Genomic DNA, 20,136 nt, shown 5'->3' on the forward strand with positions numbered 1-20,136 from the left:
AATGGTGCAAGCGATCTATTTTAAAATATTCTCCTATTTCTTTATTTTTAAATATTAAAAATAATATTATGCCATCCAAAGCTTTTCTTAGATCCTTTTTCACTGTTATGCATTTCCTCCACCATCTGCAGAGAGAAACTTAATCCTCAAGGTGTTTTAGAGTTTCAAGCCCATTCCTGGTTGTGATCAAATTCCTACTTCCTTTGCAAAGGTGTTGGGTTGAAGAACCATAGGGCCATAGGGGACCAGGGGTTGAATAGGAACCTCAAAATATTTCTCACTGAGCAAACGAGTGATATGTAAGCTATTTTTCAAAGGTCAACCCAAAGCGTCCCTTCTAGTTCTCTCAAGGATCACACGGTCACAACACACCTACTGGCCTTAGGAGCGTGACTAGGATGATCTAGAGCTAAACGAGCAAAACGACGGGGCAAAACACCAAAAATTAGTAAAAACGGACCACTCTATAGCCAAAACTCGATCACTCATAAATTTTGGATCACCTGGTTTCAAAATCGGATGATTTGTTTTTCTAGATTTCAGTTTGAGAAGATTTTTGAGAAAAAAGCTAAAGAGCAAGCAAATGACCCCATGCATGGTGTGTTAAATCGTTGTAGGGTTGATGCAAAAAAAAAAGAGTAGAAAAATGAGTTATTCACTAGTCAATTCCATACTTGTGTAGATTTAACTGGAAAGCTTCTTTAGTACTAAGTGATTTGATCATTTGATTTACAGTGAACTATATAAATTGTGGAAAAAATTCTTACATGTTTGTCATGTGAGAAGAAGTAACCTTGTATGTTTGCCTATACGATCCTTTTACCATTAAGGCTGTAATAATTATATGTGATATCAGTATAAATACAATATAACATACGTGATTCAACCAAATATTGGTTAAGTTTAACATATGTGCCTGGCTATTCGCTGTACCTAGAATTGCAAGCTGGATCCACCTTGTACCTAACTACCTACTCATTGAGGCATGCAAGACAAGGCTAATGTTAATCGGATGTAGTACCTAAATATAGATACTGTTCCTGAATAAAATGAGGAGATGGTTTTTCTCATGCTGTTTCAATAAAATTGTGGCTGCAGAGGATACTCCTTATATTCCTTTCTTCATCGCCCCTGGATAGGAGTAGGAGTTCATCTGAGGTAAGGGAGGGGTTTTTTTCCCTTCAATCTTGTTTGTGTATTTGAAATATTTAACTGCCAGATTCCCCCTCCTCTCGTGCACTGGGGATTCATCGTTCTCCATCCGAGGACTCCAACCCATGCTATTGTTATTGTCATGATGCCGTCTTTTCTTTTTGTGGAGTTTGGAACCAAAGCAAATGATTGAAAATTGCTTTCTACAATAGAACATTTTTTATGGATCAAACGATTTTTTACATGCTCCCTATAGTATTCCCCTACCTTCCTTTTCATGGAACTCACAAGCGAACTTCGGCTTAACAAACATGGTTGCACGTTAATCTACAGTTTGTTGCATGGTATCTAGATGACTTGCCGCTCGAAGATTTATGCAATGACTGTGTCATATTTTCGAATATACATATTGAAATCAGACCCCGTACCATGGTACACAAATGTCGTTTGAAACTTGGTCCCATGTTAGATTTGGATTTTGTTGGCTCTAGATTGAAAACATGGTGTTGTATTGTATTTGGGTTAGAAACATGTGGACGACAGGAGTGAGATGTAGACGGTGGAGAGCGAGGTGTTGAGATGTGTTGAAGGACGCAAATTTAGGGGAGAGAAACTTTTGCACTTTAATATTAGGTATAGATGCACTATATATATATATATATATATATATATATATATATATATATATATATATATATATATATATATATATATATATATATATATATATATATATATATATATAGGGAGAGGCTATTCAGTAGCCGGCTACAAAATAAGTTATTCTGTAGCCACCTCCATTTACTATAATTTTATATACTAATTTACCATAATGTCAATACATATTTACGATAGTTGGGTTACTATAACACATGGGGATATTTACCATAACGTTATATTAAACCACTTAGTAAGGAGTTACTATAATCTCGTAAAATAACATAGTAATTATCGTAACTCAAAGTGGCTACAGAATAAGTTATTCTGTAGCCAGCTACAGGATATATATATATATATATATATATATATCCTGTAGCTGGCTACAGAATAACTTATTCTGTAGCCACTTTGAGTTACGATAATTACTATGTTATTTTACGAGATTATAGTAACTCCTTACTAAGTGGTTTAATATAACGTTATGGTAAATATCCCCATGTGTTATAGTAACCCAACTATCGTAAATATGTATTGACATTATGGTAAATTAGTATATAAAATTATAGTAAATGGAGGTGGCTACAGAATAACTTATTTTGTAGCCGGCTACTGAATAGCCTCTCCCTATATATATATATATATATATATATATATATAGAACTACTATCCTGTAGCTGGCTACAAAATAACTTATTCTGTAGCCACTTTGAGTTACGATAATTACTATATTAATTTACGAGATTATAGTAACTCCTTACTAAGTGGTTTACTATAACGTTATGGTAAATATCTCCGTGTGTTATAGTAACCCAACTATCGTAAATATGTATTGACATTATGGTAAATTAGTATATAAAATTATGGTAAATGAAGGTGGCTACAGAATAACTTATTTTGTAGCCGGCTACTAAATAGTCTCTCCCTATATATATATATATATATATATATATATATATGAGCCATTCCCTTTGTTCTTATTATTTATATAAATATTCAAGTATTTGTTGCATTCCATATTGATCCTTCCTCATACCTCAGGTGCACTTCAGTCAATTCAGGAGATCCAATATGAGGAGTAGCGATGAAGGCCTTGTGCATGCGATGCCCGTCTTGCTAATTGTGCTTTTCGGACGCCTGACATTGCCTGGTAAGTATACTTCACCTTCTTGTGTTAAACCCTTATTATATAAAATTCATGATATATATATATATATATATATATATATATATATATATATATATATATATATATATATATATATATATATATATATATATATATATATAGGGAGAGGCTATTCAGCAGCCGGCTACAAAATAAGTTATTCTGTAGCCACCTCTATTTACCATAATTTTATATACTAATTTACCATAATGTCAATACATATTTACAATAGTTGGGTTACTATAACACATGGGAATATTTACCATAACGTTATAGTAAACCACTTAGTAAGGAGTTACTGTAAATCTCGTAAATTAACATAGTAATTATCGTAACTCAAAGTGGCTACAGAATAAGTTATTCTGCAGCCAGCTATAGAATAGTAGTTCTATATATATATATATATATATATATATATATATATATATATATATATATATATATATATATATATATATATATATATATATATATATATATATTAGAACTACTATCCTGTAGCTGGCTACAGAATAACTTATTCTGTAGCCACTTTGAGTTACGATAATTACTATGTTATTTTACGAGATTATAGTAACTCCTTACTAAGTGGTTTAATATAACGTTATGGTAAATATCCCCATGTGTTATAGTAACCCAACTATCGTAAATATGTATTTATATTATGGTAAATTAGTATATAAAATTATAGTAAATGGAGGTGGCTACAAAATAACTTATTTTGTAGCCGGCTACTGAATAGCCTCTCCCTATATATATATATATATATATATATATATATATATATATATATATATATATATATATATATATATATATATATATATATATATATTGGATATTAGTATCTACTAATAATAAAAATAAATTTTCAAATAGGTTGTCCTGAGCTACTCAAGGCAGGAGACGCAACGACTTACCAAAATAGTCTTATATCTATGGACACAAGCTCAAGTGCAGTTATAGTCCAGAACACATCGGTAGGGGAGAAAAAGTTCACTATAGAATTTTGTGTGAGGTATAACTGCGATGAGGATCATCACCCCTGCTACTGCTGTGATAACAACCCACAGGACCAATATTGTTACCGCACAAGGGAGAGGTGTCAAGCCAATTGCCCCGCGTGCAACCCTCATTGCCCCCCACAACAATTGAATCAAACAATGATATGATGGTAGGGAGGTCTTCACGCACATTAACGAATTCTACTTTAGTTAGAGGTGCATGATCTTACACTTTTTAGTACTGAATGAATAATGTCAGATGCACACAATGTATATGTTAGCATCCGGTTTGCCAAAGAAGACTAAACACTTGTCATATGTGTATCCAAGATATCCATAAGACACATGGAGTGACAAATATGAAAAATATCAGAAACAATGCTCATTAAATAGCGTAAATATTTTTATATTAACACGTGCATCTTTAAAAGAACACAACAAAAACGATTACTAATCTTCTCTTGGACATCCATTCTCCACGTATATGATTGGCTAGAGTTGTACTCACCTAGTACCCATGAAACTCCTAAAAAAAATGGTAAGGTGTGTGTGCGTGCGTGCGTGTGTTTATAGGGGCGAGTCCGTACTTGTGTATGAGAAAAAAAAACTCATAACATGCACCATATGATATTCATTAGGGACTCGTGTTGAATATAGAAAGTGTGAGCAGCATGCATGGTACGTGTACTACATGCCATGCTTGAGCGCGGCCAGTGGCGGAGCTCGCCAATTTTGACGCGTAGGGTCACTCCCGATTGACGAGCTCCGCCAATGCAGTATTAAAGCATATACATACCACTCGCACCGGGACTAATACCGATAAATAACAAAGCATAGCTCATAGATGTATAAGTTTAAATGATATCTCGACTTCATATTTAAATCCATGATATAATTGATGCCAGTAACATAAAAGTGGTTAAAAAACACCTAACTAATTATGGTTTGGTTCGCCGTCACCTCTCATATCTTCGTCAAGAGCTTCATATGGACCTGAACCCAGCCTGCCTGAACCTACACATAACACATAGGTTTGGTGTTTAAGAACATTAGCAATGCAGCCAATAAATATAATTGATCACTCGAGTAAAATGATAGTAATATATGAAAGCAAAGCGACATGCCACTTTCTCTAGTTTGAGACAATGGAGGTAAAATGTCATCCGAGACTTTAGTTCTTGAAAATGATATAAAATGTCATCATCCTTGATGTCTGCAAAGATATCTCGCTCAATATAACAAATCATCCTGTGATTCAACCATTCACCTCCCATCTTATTCCTCAACTCATTCTTCACAAATTTCATAACTGAGAAGGCTCTCTCAACAGTGGCGGTAGCAACTGGCAAAGTCAAGGCTAACACAACTAGACGATAAACCAATTTAAAAACTATGTGTCTCTCAGTTTGAACCATCTTAATAGCAAGATCTCCAAGGTCATGACAACCAACAAAGACAGGATCATTTCTCACTTCACCAATGAAGTGATCAATTTGATCTCCAAGGCGTAAAAGTTCATATGAGAAGTCATCTTTATAAATCTCAGCCAGCTCTAGTATTTTGGATCTGTCATAGTTGGCAAAAGAATTCCGTGGATCTAGACAAGCAATGCATCTCAATAGTTGAGTAGACCTTTCAGCAAAGCGATTGTTCATTTCCACAATAATCTGATCATACACTACATTAAATATTTCATATTTAAAATGGTGATAGTAAGTCACTAATTGCCCTCCTCGTCCCCTTGCACGACCCCTAACAGTTATGGTTTCATCCATATTTGGTATACTGATATGATGTAAAAGACAAAAGGCCTTCACCTCCTCAAATAGTTCTTCCCAACCATTCTCCCGTACCTCACTAACTAGTTGTAGTGTTGTCCCAATCAATCCTACAGCACGGATAATGTTCTGATCTTTCTTTTGCAAGCATTGTGACAAATCATTTGTTTTTCCCAATAATCGGATCATGAGAAACATAACAAGCACAAATTCAAAGGTCTCCATTTGTTTCAACAAACCTGAAGCCACATACCTCTTGTCCCCATTAGTGGTATCCTCGGCAATATTCTCTAGTACCTCTAGAATAGCATTCCACATAAGATAAATACGACTCAAGGTTTTATGATGTGAACCCCATCGAGTATCCCCTGGTCGTGCAAGGTTGGTTTCTTGGTTTTTTCCTCTCCCTGAAAAAATCTCACCCGTCTCCAATTGATTCACAAGGTCCTCATGGTGTCGTTGGGATAATTGATCCCTTCTCTTACAGGAAGCATTGACATTATTAACAATCGAAGTGGAGGTACCAAAGAAATCAAAGACGGAAGAACAACACTTGGCAACTGAGACAACCACTAATTGCAATTGGTGTGCAAAACAGTGTATGTAAAAAGCATATGGATTTTCATCTAATATCCTTCTTTGCAACCCATGAAACTCTCCCCTCATGTTTGATGCCCCATCATACCCTTGCCCACGCAATCTAGAAATTGACAATCCATGAGATGCAAACATACCATCCAAAGTATTTTTCAGAGACGATGATGAGGTGTCAGGAACTTCATGAATACCAAGAAATCTCTCAATCACTTGACCTCGTGCATTGACATACCTACAATAGTCATGAAAAACAAAAGAATGACATTAGAATTTAGAAACAACTAGAATGACATTACAAATTAAATAAAAACAGCAAGCTGGACAGTACACACTAACCTCAAAACAACGACCATTTGCTCCTTGATAGATGCATCTCGAGCCTCGTCAACTAGAATGGCAAAGGGTCTATCCCCAAGATCTGTAAGAATGGCTTTGGTGGTCAGATCTGCACAAGCTCTACACATGTCTTTCTGAATTTCTGGAGAAGTCATTTGATTGTGATGCAGCAAAGTTGCTGCATTTTTATCCTTAGCTTTGTACCATTCTACCATCTCTAAGAAATTCCCCTTATTGCTTGAGCCGGAGGATTCATCATGTCCACGAAAAGCATGTGCTTGCAATAAAAGGAACCTTATAACTCCCAATATAACAAGCAGTCGACCTTTATATTCCTCCTCCGACTTCTTACCACCATGGTTAATCACATGTGCCACACTTTGTCTTTGGTTTTTGAAATCCTCGTAAGCCCTCCTAGACTTATTGTGATCTATACCATTAGAGTGGGCATCAATCAATTCCCGCCCATCCTTCCATCCACGAAACCCATTGACCGTGAAAGCATCAACACCAAAATTTTCAGCTCTAGGCTGTTTGAAGAGATAACAATAAAAACAAAATGCGGCATCTTTCGCAATACTGTATTCCAACCATGCATGATTATTGAACCACACATCATGAAATGACCTATTGCGGTTGTATATCTTCCTTTTTGGATAACTATGACCTCTTGGTTGGCATGGACCCTTAGAAATATAAGCTCTTCTAACTGCATCCCTAATGTTTGGATCCATTTGCTCAATTGGAATCCAAAGCCCAGGATCAGCAACAATGTCTTCTTCACTAGCAGCAACAGGGGGATTATTTTGCAAATCATTTGCATTGCTAGGTACTTCTTCTGTTGTTTCTGGTTCTTGGACAACTTGTGCTTCTACTACTTCTGATTGTGGTTGTGAAGATGATTGTATTTGTGGCGCTGGCGCTGGTTGTATAATTGGCATAGGAGCCAGAGTAAAAAATGATCTTATTGACTTGCTGCTGCTCCCAGTCCCCTGCCCCTGCCTGCTCCTCTTCATTATGCAACTCTAAGTCTCTACTCTCTAATTTCATTCATTCAATTCCTAATAGATCAGGAAGATTTAACATGAAATTAGAAATTAGAACATTGAAAACGATGGGGAAAAGGTGGATTAGCTACTCACCAGTGATCAGGAGCCGGGAGGCAGGAGCTACGCTCGTGCTGGCGTGCACCGAGCGGCCCTCGGCTTCGGCCGTCGGCGCCTCGCGGCATCGGCGGATGGCAGACCACAGACGTACGGGCAGCGGCGGCGTGGCGCCTAGGGTTGGCCGACAACGTGCAGCGGCGCGAGAACAGGAAGTCGAACAGGGAGTCGCGCGCCTCGCGATTGGGAGAAGACGCGCGGAGCGGCGCCTGCGCAGCTGCGCTGCCTCCTTTTTCCCTCCGTGGCTCTCTTCCTCTCTGCTGGGCTGGCAAATTTGGCCCAATGCCTAGCCCCAGACCTAAAAACTACTTATATCCTAAAGAATTTTTTGGGCTGCGACTAGGGCCGTGGCCCTAGTGGCCCTAGGCCCAAATCCGCCCCTGAGCGCGGCAACGGCCGACATATCGTACGTGTAACGTGTACCACCCCATCGTCTCCTGGGTCCTGCCATGGCCAGCTCAGCGCACTTGTTGTTCCTTATGATCAAAGGCAGATTTGCTAACCTTTAATCCTTCCTAGGGAGGTTATTGAGAGAGTCTTCATGCTAATCTTTTTTTTAAATGCTCATGGACAATTGGCATTTCCGTGTTCGTGTGGCCACCACCTGCGCAGGAACAGGAAGCAGTGGATCACCGGCACCAGTAGAGAACAGACCTTTGATCCTCGGTCAAAATGGGCTCTAGTCCCGGCATTTTTTGCGCCCGGGACTAGAGATACCTTTAGTCCCGGTTGGTGGCTCCAACCGGGACTAAAGGTCCCTCCCAATGGCTACTGCGCCAGACAGAGCTGGCAGGGACCTTTAGTCCCGGTTGGTGGCTCCAACCGGGACTAAAGGTCTCTGCCACCTTTGTCTGGCATAGTAGCCATTGGGAGGGACCTTTAGTCCTGGTTGGAGCCACCAACCGGGACTAAAGGTCCCCCCTTTATATCTTGGTCGTCTTCTTCTTCCTCTCCGAGCCCGAGCTCAGCACATTTTGAAGCTCACTGCACTAGTGTTCTTGCTTCCTCCCTCCATTGTTCCTCCATCCATTCTTCGATTCCTCCGTCGATTTCTTTGATTCCTCCGTCGATTCTTCAGTTATAAAGGTTACCAATCTCATACTCTAATTTTTCACCATTGTCTTATCTCATTTTGTTCAATATATATATATGGTTCTTTATTGTGGTTTTTTTCATTTATAAGCAATTTGAGCTCAAAATCACTTCAAGCTTGCATATTTACATGAAGGAAGGTTAAAGTAGCTATTAAAAACTAGTATTCACCGTTCATTTGTAGCATGCATAGCACACTTCATTGTTTAGAGATATAGAGAATTTTAGAGTTTTTTTAATTTTATTTGTTTATAAAATGAGAAATTTATAGTGTATTAAAAATGAGTATAGGGACTAGTGCCTTCGACTGGTATGACAGATGCAATGCAAGGCCATGCAATAGGAAGCAAATCCGTTCTCTTTTGATGATACACCCGAACAGCCAGGCCTGACAGATTTGGTGGTTGAATGGGTCCGTCGGCCGTCGCCGTGCGACTGTATGACAAAGAACGGCATCGATCGACCATAGTATTTTATTATCCGGAGTCCGGTCCGGGGTGCAATGCAACGCAATGACAATTGACAATGCGTTGCTAGGTCAAAATATGGTCATTTCTATGGACTCCGCGACTAAACATTTTATTTTAACTTTTTATGAAATGAAAAACTTAGAAAATAGTTAGAAAATTATAGAAAATCCGTACTAGTTGAACTTGCGGACCATGTTCAGCTCAGCGAGCATGTTCTCTGCCGAGCGGTAACGGACATCAAGGAGGAGCTTTGATTCTACGAGGGAGAGCGACAACGGTCATGGAAGACCATGTTCCCTTCCTCATAGAATCGGAGCTCTTCCTTGACCAAGTACGGTGCCGTCAGGTGGAGAAATGCTCGCCGAGATGATCACGTAAGCAAGGTCAACTAGTACGGATGGTTATTTATTAAAACATGTTTTTGAGCTATAAATCCTGCTGGCCGTCTTCTTCCTCCTCGAGCCCGCCCGAGAGCTTAAGTTCAAATTTAAGCAGTGTTCTTGCTCTTTCTCCATCCATTCTTCGATTCCTCCATTGATTTCTTCGATTCCTCCATTGATTCTTCGGTTCTAAAGGTTACCAACTTCATACTCTCATGTTTCATCATTGTCTTATCCTATTTTGTTCACTATATATATGGTTCTTTATTGTGGGTTTTTTCATTTGTAAGTAATTTGAGCTCAAAATCACTTCAAGCTTGCATATTTACATGAAGGAAGGTTAAAGTAGCTAGTTGAACTAGCGGACCGTGTTCATTTCGGCGAGCATGTTCTCTGCCGAGCGGTAATGGACGTCAAGGAGGAGCTTTGATTCTACGAGGGAGAGCGGCAACGGTCGTGGAAGACCGTGTTCCCTTCCTCGTAGAATTGAAACTCTTCCGTGGCCAAGTACGGTGACGTCCGGTGGAGAAATGCTCGTCGAGATGATCACGTAAGCAAGGTCAACTAGTACGGATGGTTATTTATTCACACGTCCCGATATTGTCGCAGTAGTCTGTCAATCACTGTACCCAAACATAGTATATATATAAATATAAACAATAATCGATTGTTATGTGTGTACACTCCCATTCTTCTGTTAATTTGCGGAAATATCATGTGAATTACTTACCTGCCGCAGTAAAAGACGAGAATACAATGACCATTAAAAATATCATTGTTTAGAGATATAGATAATTTTATAGTTTCTTAATTTTATTTGTTTATAAAATGAGAAATTTATAGTGTATTAAAAAATGAGTATAGAGAGTAGATGGCAACTGCTTCCGGGTCCTCGGCCTCTCATGGGTTTCCAAAGCGACTTAGGCCGGGCCTCCCTCTCATTCCATGCGGCAAGTGTCATGATGAGATGAAGATTATGATGGAGTACCGAGTGAAGAAGGAGGGTCCCAATAAGGATCGTATCTTCTATAAGTGTCCGGATCGCAATGTGAGTTATTTTATCGTATTTAATGATTATGGTTAGTTTATATCTATTTTCATGATGGTTATGATTAAAGTTCTAATTTTTTGTTTTAATTTCAGTGGGATGGCAGTGGACGATGTTCAGGCTTCTACTGGGAGGAAGAGTATGTTGAACTCATGCAAAAATATCTTGCACAACAGGCAGATATGGCGGCTAATGAGGCAGTGATCCAGCCGAAGAAGCCCAAAGATATTGCACAATCGGGGGATCTGTCTATTTTAGTTGAGATTGGTCGTGAAATCCTTGTGCTCCTGAAATGTATTTTAGCTTTAGTTCTTTTAGTGGTAGTTGGGATTGTCTACATTGTAGCGATGCTTTCATAAATTTGTACCTTTTGTGGTGGCACGCATGTTGTATAAATAATTAATTATGATCTAGGTTTTAATATGGTATTTATGTCATGTAATGCAGATGAGCCGGCATTGAATGTACAATGCTGATCGCCGCTCCCAAGAGTTCATTGACGGCGTGCATTCTTTGTTACGTGCGGCCGAGGCAAACAAACGCGATGGTTTCATGTGCTGCCCATGTGCCATATGTAAGAATACGGTGGAATATCCTTGCTCAAGGACTCTTCATTCACACTTGTTCAAGTCAGGTTTTATGCCAAAGTATATTTGTTGGACGAAGCACGGAGAAATTGGCGTTGTAATGGAAGAAGGTGAAGAAAAACAATGGGGCGACAATGATATTATTTCCGATGGTGCGTGCTTCAATGATACTGCAATGGGAGAAGCTGAAGAAGAGGTAGCCGCAGAAGATGAGCCTGCTGATGATCTTTGTCAGGTCATTCGTGACGCACAAAGAGAATGTGAAAGTGAAAAGGAGAAGATCAAGTTCGAGCGGATGCTAGAAGATCACAAGAAATTGTTGTACCCAACTTGTGATGCAGGGCAGAAAAAGTTGGGAACCACACTAGAATTACTGCAATGGAAGGCAAAGAATGGTGTATCTGACAAGGGATTTGGAGAGTTACTAAAAATCCAAAAGAAGATGCTTCTGAAGGACAATGAATTACCCGCCACTACCTACGAAGCAAAACAAGTTGTTTGTCCTATGGGGCTAGAAATCGAGAAGATACATGCATATCCTAATGACTGCATCCTGTACCATGGCAAAGAGTACGAGAAATTGGATGCATGCCCGGTATGCCATGCATCGCGGTATAAGATCAGGCAAGATGACCCTGGTGATGTTGAGGGCGAACGTCCGAGGAAGAAAATCTCTACCAAGGTTATGTGGTATGCTCCTATAATACCACGCTTGAAACGTCTGTTCAGAAACAAAGAACATGCAAAATTGTTGCGATGGCACAAAGAAGACCGTAAGGTAGACAATATGTTGAGACACCCTGCTAATGGGTCCCAGTGGAGAGCAATCGACAGAGAATTCTCGGAGTTTGCAAATGACGCAAGAAACTTAAGGTTTGCTTTAAGTACAGATGGTATCAATCCTTTTGGAGAGCAGAACAGTAGTCATAGCACTTGGCCTGTTACTCTAAGTATCTACAACTTTCCTCCTTGGTTATGCATGAAGCAGAAGTTCATTATGATGCCTGTGCTCATCCAAGGCCCGAAGCAACCTGGCAATGACATCGATGTGTACCTAAGACCACTTATTGACAAACTTCTCATTTTGTGGAATAAAGAAGGTGTACGTGTGTGGGATTAGTACAAACAGGAACACTTTGATCTGCGAGCATTGTTGTTCATAACAATCAATGATTGGCCTGCTCTAAGTAATCTTTCAGGACAGTCAAACAAGGGATATAATGCATGCACACACTACTTCGGTGATATTAGAGGTGTATTCTTGAAAAAATGTCAAAAGGTCATGTACCTTGGCCATCATCGATTTCTTCCTACAAATCACCCCGTAAGAAAGAAAGGCAAGCATTTTAAAGGGAAGGCAGACCACCTGACTAAGCCTCGCAACCGAACCGGTGAGGATGTACTCGATATGGTCAATGATGTGAAAGTCATCTTTGGAAAAGGACATGGCAGCCAACCTGTTCCGAACGACGCTAATGGTCACGCACCCATATGTAAGAAGAAGTTCATATTTTGGGACCTACCCTATTGGCAAGTCCTAGAGGTCCGCAGCTCGATCGACGTGATGCACCTGACGAAGAATCTTTGTGTGAACCTGCTAGGCTTCATGAGTGTGTATGGAAAGCCTAAGGACACATTTGAAGCATGACAGGACCTGCGTTGTTTGAGAGAAAGAGACAACCTGCATCCAGAGAAGACAGATGATGGACACCATTACTTACGTCCTGCCAGCTACACTCTAAGCAAAGAGGAGAAGGAAATCATGTTTGAATGCTTAAACAACATCAAGGTACCATCTGGATTCTCCTCGAATATAAAGGGTATTATAAATGTGCCAGAGAAGAAATTCTGTAACTTAAAGTCCTATGGCTGTCATGTTCTCATGACGCAATTACTTCCAGTTGCATTAAGAGGAATTCTACCTCCAAATGTACGTCTAGCCACCGTGAAGCTATGTGCATTCCTTAATGTAATTTCTCAGAAGGCAATTGATCCAACTGATCTAGCTAAACTACAGAATGATGTGGTTCAATGTCTTGTCAGCTTTGAGTTAGTGTTCCCTTCTTCCTTCTTTGATATCATGACACACCTCCTAGTTCACCTAGTCAAGGAGATTTTCATTCTCGGTCCTATGTTCCTACACAACATGTTCCCCTTAGAGAGATTCATGGGAGTCCTGAAGAAATATGTTCACAACCATGCTCGCCCAGAAGGAAGCATCGCCAAGGGCTATGGAACATAAGAGGTCATTGAGTTCTGTGTTGACTTTATTCCCGACCTTGACTCGATTGGTGTTCCTGAATCAAGACATGAGGGGAGACTAAGCAGAAAGGGGACACTAGGGAGGAAAACATATATTGGTACGGAGGATGATTATTTTAATAAAGCGCACTACATAGTTCTATAGAACTTCTCTTTGGTAGATCCGTATATTGAGACACATAAGGATCTCTTACGATCCGAGTTTCCAGGGAAGACTGAAGCTTGGATTACGCGTAAGCACATGGAAACTTTCGGCGGTTGGTTGCAAAAAACATGTCAAGGTGATGAGAGCATCCATGAGCAACTGTATTTATTGGCTATGCAACCATCATGGCATATTATCACATACAAAGGGTATGAGATAAATGGGAACATATTCTACATAGTAGCCCAAGATAAAAGAAGTACCAACCAAAACAGTGGTGTCCGCATAGATGCCACAGACCCGAATGAGAATAAGCAGACATATTATGGCCACATAGATGAAATATGGGAACTAGAATATGCACCTACTTTGAAGATCCCATTGTTCAAGTGCTAATGGGTCAAGGTGACCGGAGGCGGGGTAACAGTAGACAACGAGTATGGAATGACAATAGTAGACCTTAGTAATATTGGGTATAAAGACGAACCATTCGTCCTTGCCAAGGATATAAATCAAGTGTTCTATGTCAATGATATGTCTACCAAACCAAAAAGAGGGAAAAACGATAATGACTCAACCAAAGAGCCAAAGCGCCACATAGTTCTTTCAGGGAAAAAAGTCATCGTAGGAATTGAGGACAAGTCGGACCACTGTGGTTACCTTGTACGGGACCGGCTCCCGATTAGTACCCGCGAATGGAAGAAGAAGACCAATGCTCCTCATATCAGTTTTGTCTCTGATCGTGACAAGACGTTAATTTGGAATGATGTCTTGGAATATTTCATGCTCCAAACAGATGGTTATGATGATATAATAGATGGTGATGAATTGAAGGAGCGAGTTAGGGATTGGGCAATGAAGAAGATGGCCACCCAGTTTCAGACTTGGAAGAAACACCTATACACGACGTATGTCAAGAAGAACATAGCACCAGATTTTACTGTCCTAGGCCCGATCTTAAAGCAGAGGCCCTATTGAGATGAGTTTGTACAGTACAAGACGTCGGAAGAGGGTGTGAGTCGGGTGATAAAGAACCAGCGTAATGCCCAACATAAGACATACCACCATAACTTGGGATCAGGTGGCTACCCGACTGCCATTAAGAAGTGGAACAAAATGGAAACATACCTTCTTGCTAAGGGTATCACACCAGAATCACTCGAGTGGGGAGAGCATGCAAAGAATTGGTTTTTCACTCATGGGGGAACACTGGACCAGGAGACAGGGAAGTGCGTTTATGGCGCAAGACTGTAAGAAGCAACAGAAAGATTGTTTTATGCTCAGAGAGCTACTGCTAGTGGTGCGTTCAGGCCCAACAGAGAGAAGGATGAACTGACATACGCCATCGGAACTATTGAATACGGTGGCCGAACTAGAGGCAAAGGAAGTGTCTCGTAGGAGCATGGATTCCCTCAGGATAGACCTTCCTATAGAAGCCGTCAGAGAAAGAAGGAAGAAGAGGCATAGCAGCTCTAGAGGTTGGAGGAAGCGGTGCGTGAAGCACAGGAGCGGGGAAAAAACCTTGAAGCGAGAATGCAAGAGGAAATCAGAAGGCAAGTGCAAATAGCAGTGAGTGCAAGCAAGAAGGCATCAGAGCTAGGAATCAACATTAGCCAATCTGTTCAGTTGAAAAGCAGCTGTGCTTCCACAGAGATACCAAATCAAGGGGACACAGGACTGTGCTTCCCTGTGGATGACGTCACTGAACCTTATACATCGTGTGAGCTACACATTCCGAAGGGGAATTCCACAATCAAGGTGGCTATCGGTCTTGTTAATCCTATCGACCAAACCAAGACACCAAGGATTTATGGGAATATAATCCAAGAAGAATATGTTATCATCTCGGTAGATAAAGCTGAAAAAGGTTTTAATGATTTGCCTCTTGACATTCCTAGAGGTGATGGCGAGAAGACTCTAGGAGAAGCAGAGAAGACATTCATTCTATGGCGCAAGCACTACATCATCATTCCCGGGATGTCGCCTCCACCTCCTCCTGAACTACCTCACCATAGGTGCGGATGAAAACACTACATCATTAATTTATATTGGCTTAAATAATTAACAATCTGCTCATAATAATATGTCATTCCTTTTTTTGTAGTAGATCCTCCCCCAACCTAAATCCAATTGTTCAATCGCCAGATCATCATAGTGCTCTATACGATGACAATGTGTTGGAAGGCGAGGCTGCATCCACACCATCTCCAAGGAGGTCTCCAACGCCACAGCCGCCACCTCCAAGGAGGTCTCCAACGCCGCTGCCACCACCTCTAAGGAGGTCTCCAACGCCTCCCCCGCCCCCGCCTACCAAGAAGCCAAGTACTAGCAAGAGGCCAGCCCCGCAAACGAAGAACCAGTCCCCGCCGGCAAAGAAAGCCACCGTGAAACTAAGGGCTATTCCTAAAATAATATCTGAAGAGAAGGAAGAAGTAACTGATGCATATAAAAAAGATATGTTCAGATTCTATGACAAACTTAAAAAGAATCAAGAAGCAAGGAGAAACCCAGAGAAACCATTCTTCTTTGTAGCTCTAGATATTCTAAGAAAAAAAGGTGTCTTCTTACCAGCAACAACAGCGGGAATCTCGTAAGCCGTCCAAATCAATGTTAACGGACTATGACCGCACTCTCACCAAGTCAATTGAGGCGGCACAGAAAAAGAAGCGAGCAGGGAAAGGAGTTGCATAACTCGGACAACAATCGCACCAATCAGTCCCCCCGCTAGTTGTTGGTAATGAATATAGTTCAAATTTAGGATTAATGCATCAGGCAAACATACCTCCGGATATCGATTTGGATCACCTTGGTGAATTTATTGAAGAGACTGGTCTCGACCTTTACTAGATGTTTGGTGATGGAAACATTGAGAGTGCGGCGGAGGTTGATATTTGGAAGAAAAAAATTGTACTAGGCCAGAGTCTATACAACCCTCAAGCCTTATGTGATCTGGGGATGCAAATGTACCTGCTAAACAAGTGGTACATGCAGGCGTCTACCGGTGGAGACTTTTGCGTTGGTGTCAGAATTAGAGACAAACATTGGTTTCGTGGCGATGATGTTATGTATGTTGACTTTGCAGAATTTCATCAACTATGCCACCTGACCTCTTTGGACAAAGTTATCATTAGCTGCTATTGCCTGTAAGTAATAATTCTTTCGATCTATTATTAAACTCATCATATGTGTGTATATGCATATAAATTATCCTAACAAGTACTATATATATGCAGATTTACAATGACAGAGCTCAGAAAGGAAAGCTGCAATGAAATTGGTTTTGTTGATCCCCATATAGTATTCAAAGACCCAGTTACTCCAAAGCCTAATTGAAAGTCTGAGTCAGAGAGTAACCTCATGAACTTCTTAGTGAACCAACGCCACAAGAAGGATATACTCTTTCCCTACAACTTCAAGTGAGTGTTAATAATGTCGATCATCCTTAATGGCTCATATGTTGATTCTAGTTAATTAATAAGTGTTATGCATTATATCCTATAAACACATACAGCAATCACTGGATATTGATGGACATCGATCTGGTGAAAAGTCACTTGATAATCTATGACTCGACTTGATAATCTATGACTCGATGAGAAAACCACAACAAGACTACCAAGATATGATAGATATTATCCAGAGGTAATTTCGGTATCTCTAGCAACTATATATACACACAAACATGATGATTAACTATATCTGATGATGTGGCAAATTTTTTATTGGGCAGTGTTTGAAAAACCTTTATTGAGAAGCAACACATGGAAAAATGCAAAGCGCCACTGAATGTAATCTCTTTGAAAGTAAGTCCCCTAAATCGCATCATCTTTATTAATTAAATATATAGCTTTCACCGGATCACCAGATTGGATGACAAATCTTTTTCTCGTAAAGTGGTGTCTGAGGCAGGAACAGAGGAACAACTACTGTGGTTACTATATTTGCAAGTTTATCAAGGTGGTCTCCCAAAGAACTCCTACAGAGAGACTCAAAGTACGTTAAAAATACACTATATATTCATTTAATTATTATTATTAATTGTGTTACTATGTCTTTATATATATATATATGTACATATATTAATTTATTTTCCTTTAATTCAAACCTGTAGGCTTGATGGTTGGAGGAAAAGGTCATATGGCAAGACCAAATCAAAGCAATTCAAGAGTCTATAGGTGGATTTTTTAATGACCAGGTCATCGATTCCAAGGGCGAGTTCTACTTCGACCCAACACTGTCATGGAAGCCAAGCTAGAGGATGAGAGGAAACTTGTTATATCACAACAACTGTAATGCAATCTTTTGTAATATATGCACATGAAATAATATAATGTAAAATACACATATGCATGCATGCATGTAAATATATATATGATGCATGCATGCATATATATATATATTTCTATGCTTGAATTGTGTGATTTAATACGTTCATTGTGCTTGAACCGAAACATACTATACGCGCGTATAAATGTATAATTAGCAGCGTACAATACGACTTCGAAAACCTATTTTGAAAAGAAAACAAAAAAATGAAAAGAAAAGAAAAAAGAAAAAAAAAACCTTTAATCCTGGTTCGTATTACCAACCGGGACTAAAGGGTGCCGGCCATCGTGACATGTCAGGAGGCACCTTTAGTCCCGATTGGTGTTACCCACTGGGACTAAAGGTCCCCCTTTAGTCCCGGTTCCTGACCCGGGACTAAAGGACCCCCTTTAGTCCCAGATGCTTGCTCCCGGGTGGGGAACCGGGACTAGAGGCGGTTCTCCACCGGGAGTAAAGCTCTGTTCTCTACCAGTGGGCGCTGACATTGCGCGCGTTATCCACATCCTCTCCACGCCCGTAACTGAAAAACTGTCATGGCCTTTTTTTTCCTTCTTCCTGCTCCTGTTCCATCTTGTGCATAGCAAACGTTTGCCCTTAAAAATCTAGACATGCAAGTTTAGTACTAACACCATTGAGCAGTATTTGGATGGTTATGTTTAAAAATCTAGACATGCAAGCGTGGTAATATTTTTATTCGTTAATTAAACATACATAATGTTGGCACCAAAACACGGAACCACCTGAATTTGTGACCTAGAACACCTACAAGGAAATTCTGTGAGCTAGAACACCTACAAGGAAATTCAAGTGACAGCAGGTGAGTGATGTCACTAGATGAATTCCTTTGTTAGGGCAGCCGCAACTCAAGCATATAGAATCATTGGCCTCAGTAAAATTGACTTCCACATAGACATAAGAACCATGAACCAGACCTCCGCCCATTCTCCCCAACGTAGGATATTACTTTTTTTGTTTCATTGTCCACCACCTGCCTCTTGTCATAGTTACCAAGAAAAGACATGTTAGAGCCTCATTCCGCAACACATGCTTCAACGGTGGCTTAAGCATTTTTTTTAGATGGAGCATACGTGCCTTTTGCAAGCGTCTCTGACCGTCTACAAAACCACCATTTGGGGTGAGATGGATCCCTAGTGCAGACATATGGTTTAGCCACCCTGGCGCGTCGGGGCGTGGCCTTAGGGCTGGAGGTAGATGTGACATGATAGATGTTGTTTGGGGCTCACATTGCCGTAAGAGTAAGGAGAGAGATTGGCGGAGGCTGAAATGGTTCGCGTCCCAATTATGTGGCTGATTTGGTCCAAGAAAAAAAAGGAAAAGAGATGATGAAAAGGTCAAACTATTATACTAAAGAGGTAACCTCACTAACTAAAATGAGGTGGAAACTATATTTACATGTCTCACCCTATCCAATACGAGATAGGATTGATTGATCATCCCACCTTTCTAACCAATTAGGGATCGAGATCATCTCATCCAAAAAATATGCACATGACCATCTCATCACATGTTGTCCTACAACCTAACACATGGGACTATGAATATGCACCTGGAGACTAGAGTGGCCCCTTGTATTTTATTAATTAAAAAATGGGGGAAGATCTTTCGTCGATGAGAAAGGCCACTTGATGGTGCAAGTGCAAGTGATTTTTTTAATGCTCTCCAATTTCTTTCTTTCTGAATATTTTTATTTAAAGAAACCCATTAGGCCATCCAAAGCTCTTCTTTGGTCCTTTTGCACTCATGTATTTCTTCCACTCCCTGTAGAGAGAAACAAAATCCTCAAGGTGTTATAGAGTTTGAAGCACTTCCCAGGTCGTGAACGTATTTCTACTTCGTTTGCAAAGGTGTTGGGTTGAAGAATCGATCACTCAGAAATTTCTATATCCAAACTCGATCACTCAGAAATTTTGGATCACCTGTTTTCAAACCGGGTGATTTATTTTCACAGAT

General features: G+C 40.0%; 1 long non-coding RNA gene across 1 annotated transcript; it reads left to right on the top strand.

The window, feature by feature from the left end:
* The first annotated feature begins 1,096 nt into the window (after positions 1 to 1,096).
* Positions 1,097 to 4,222, top strand: LOC136485537 (uncharacterized). Its single transcript, XR_010766470.1, has 3 exons — positions 1,097 to 1,158; positions 2,851 to 2,959; positions 3,857 to 4,222. It is a non-coding gene; the product is annotated as an uncharacterized lncRNA (long non-coding RNA).
* The last annotated feature ends 15,914 nt before the right edge of the window (positions 4,223 to 20,136 follow it).

Source organism: Miscanthus floridulus, chromosome 1, assembly GCF_019320115.1.
Source record: "Miscanthus floridulus cultivar M001 chromosome 1, ASM1932011v1, whole genome shotgun sequence".
Lineage (NCBI taxonomy): Eukaryota > Viridiplantae > Streptophyta > Magnoliopsida > Poales > Poaceae > Miscanthus > Miscanthus floridulus.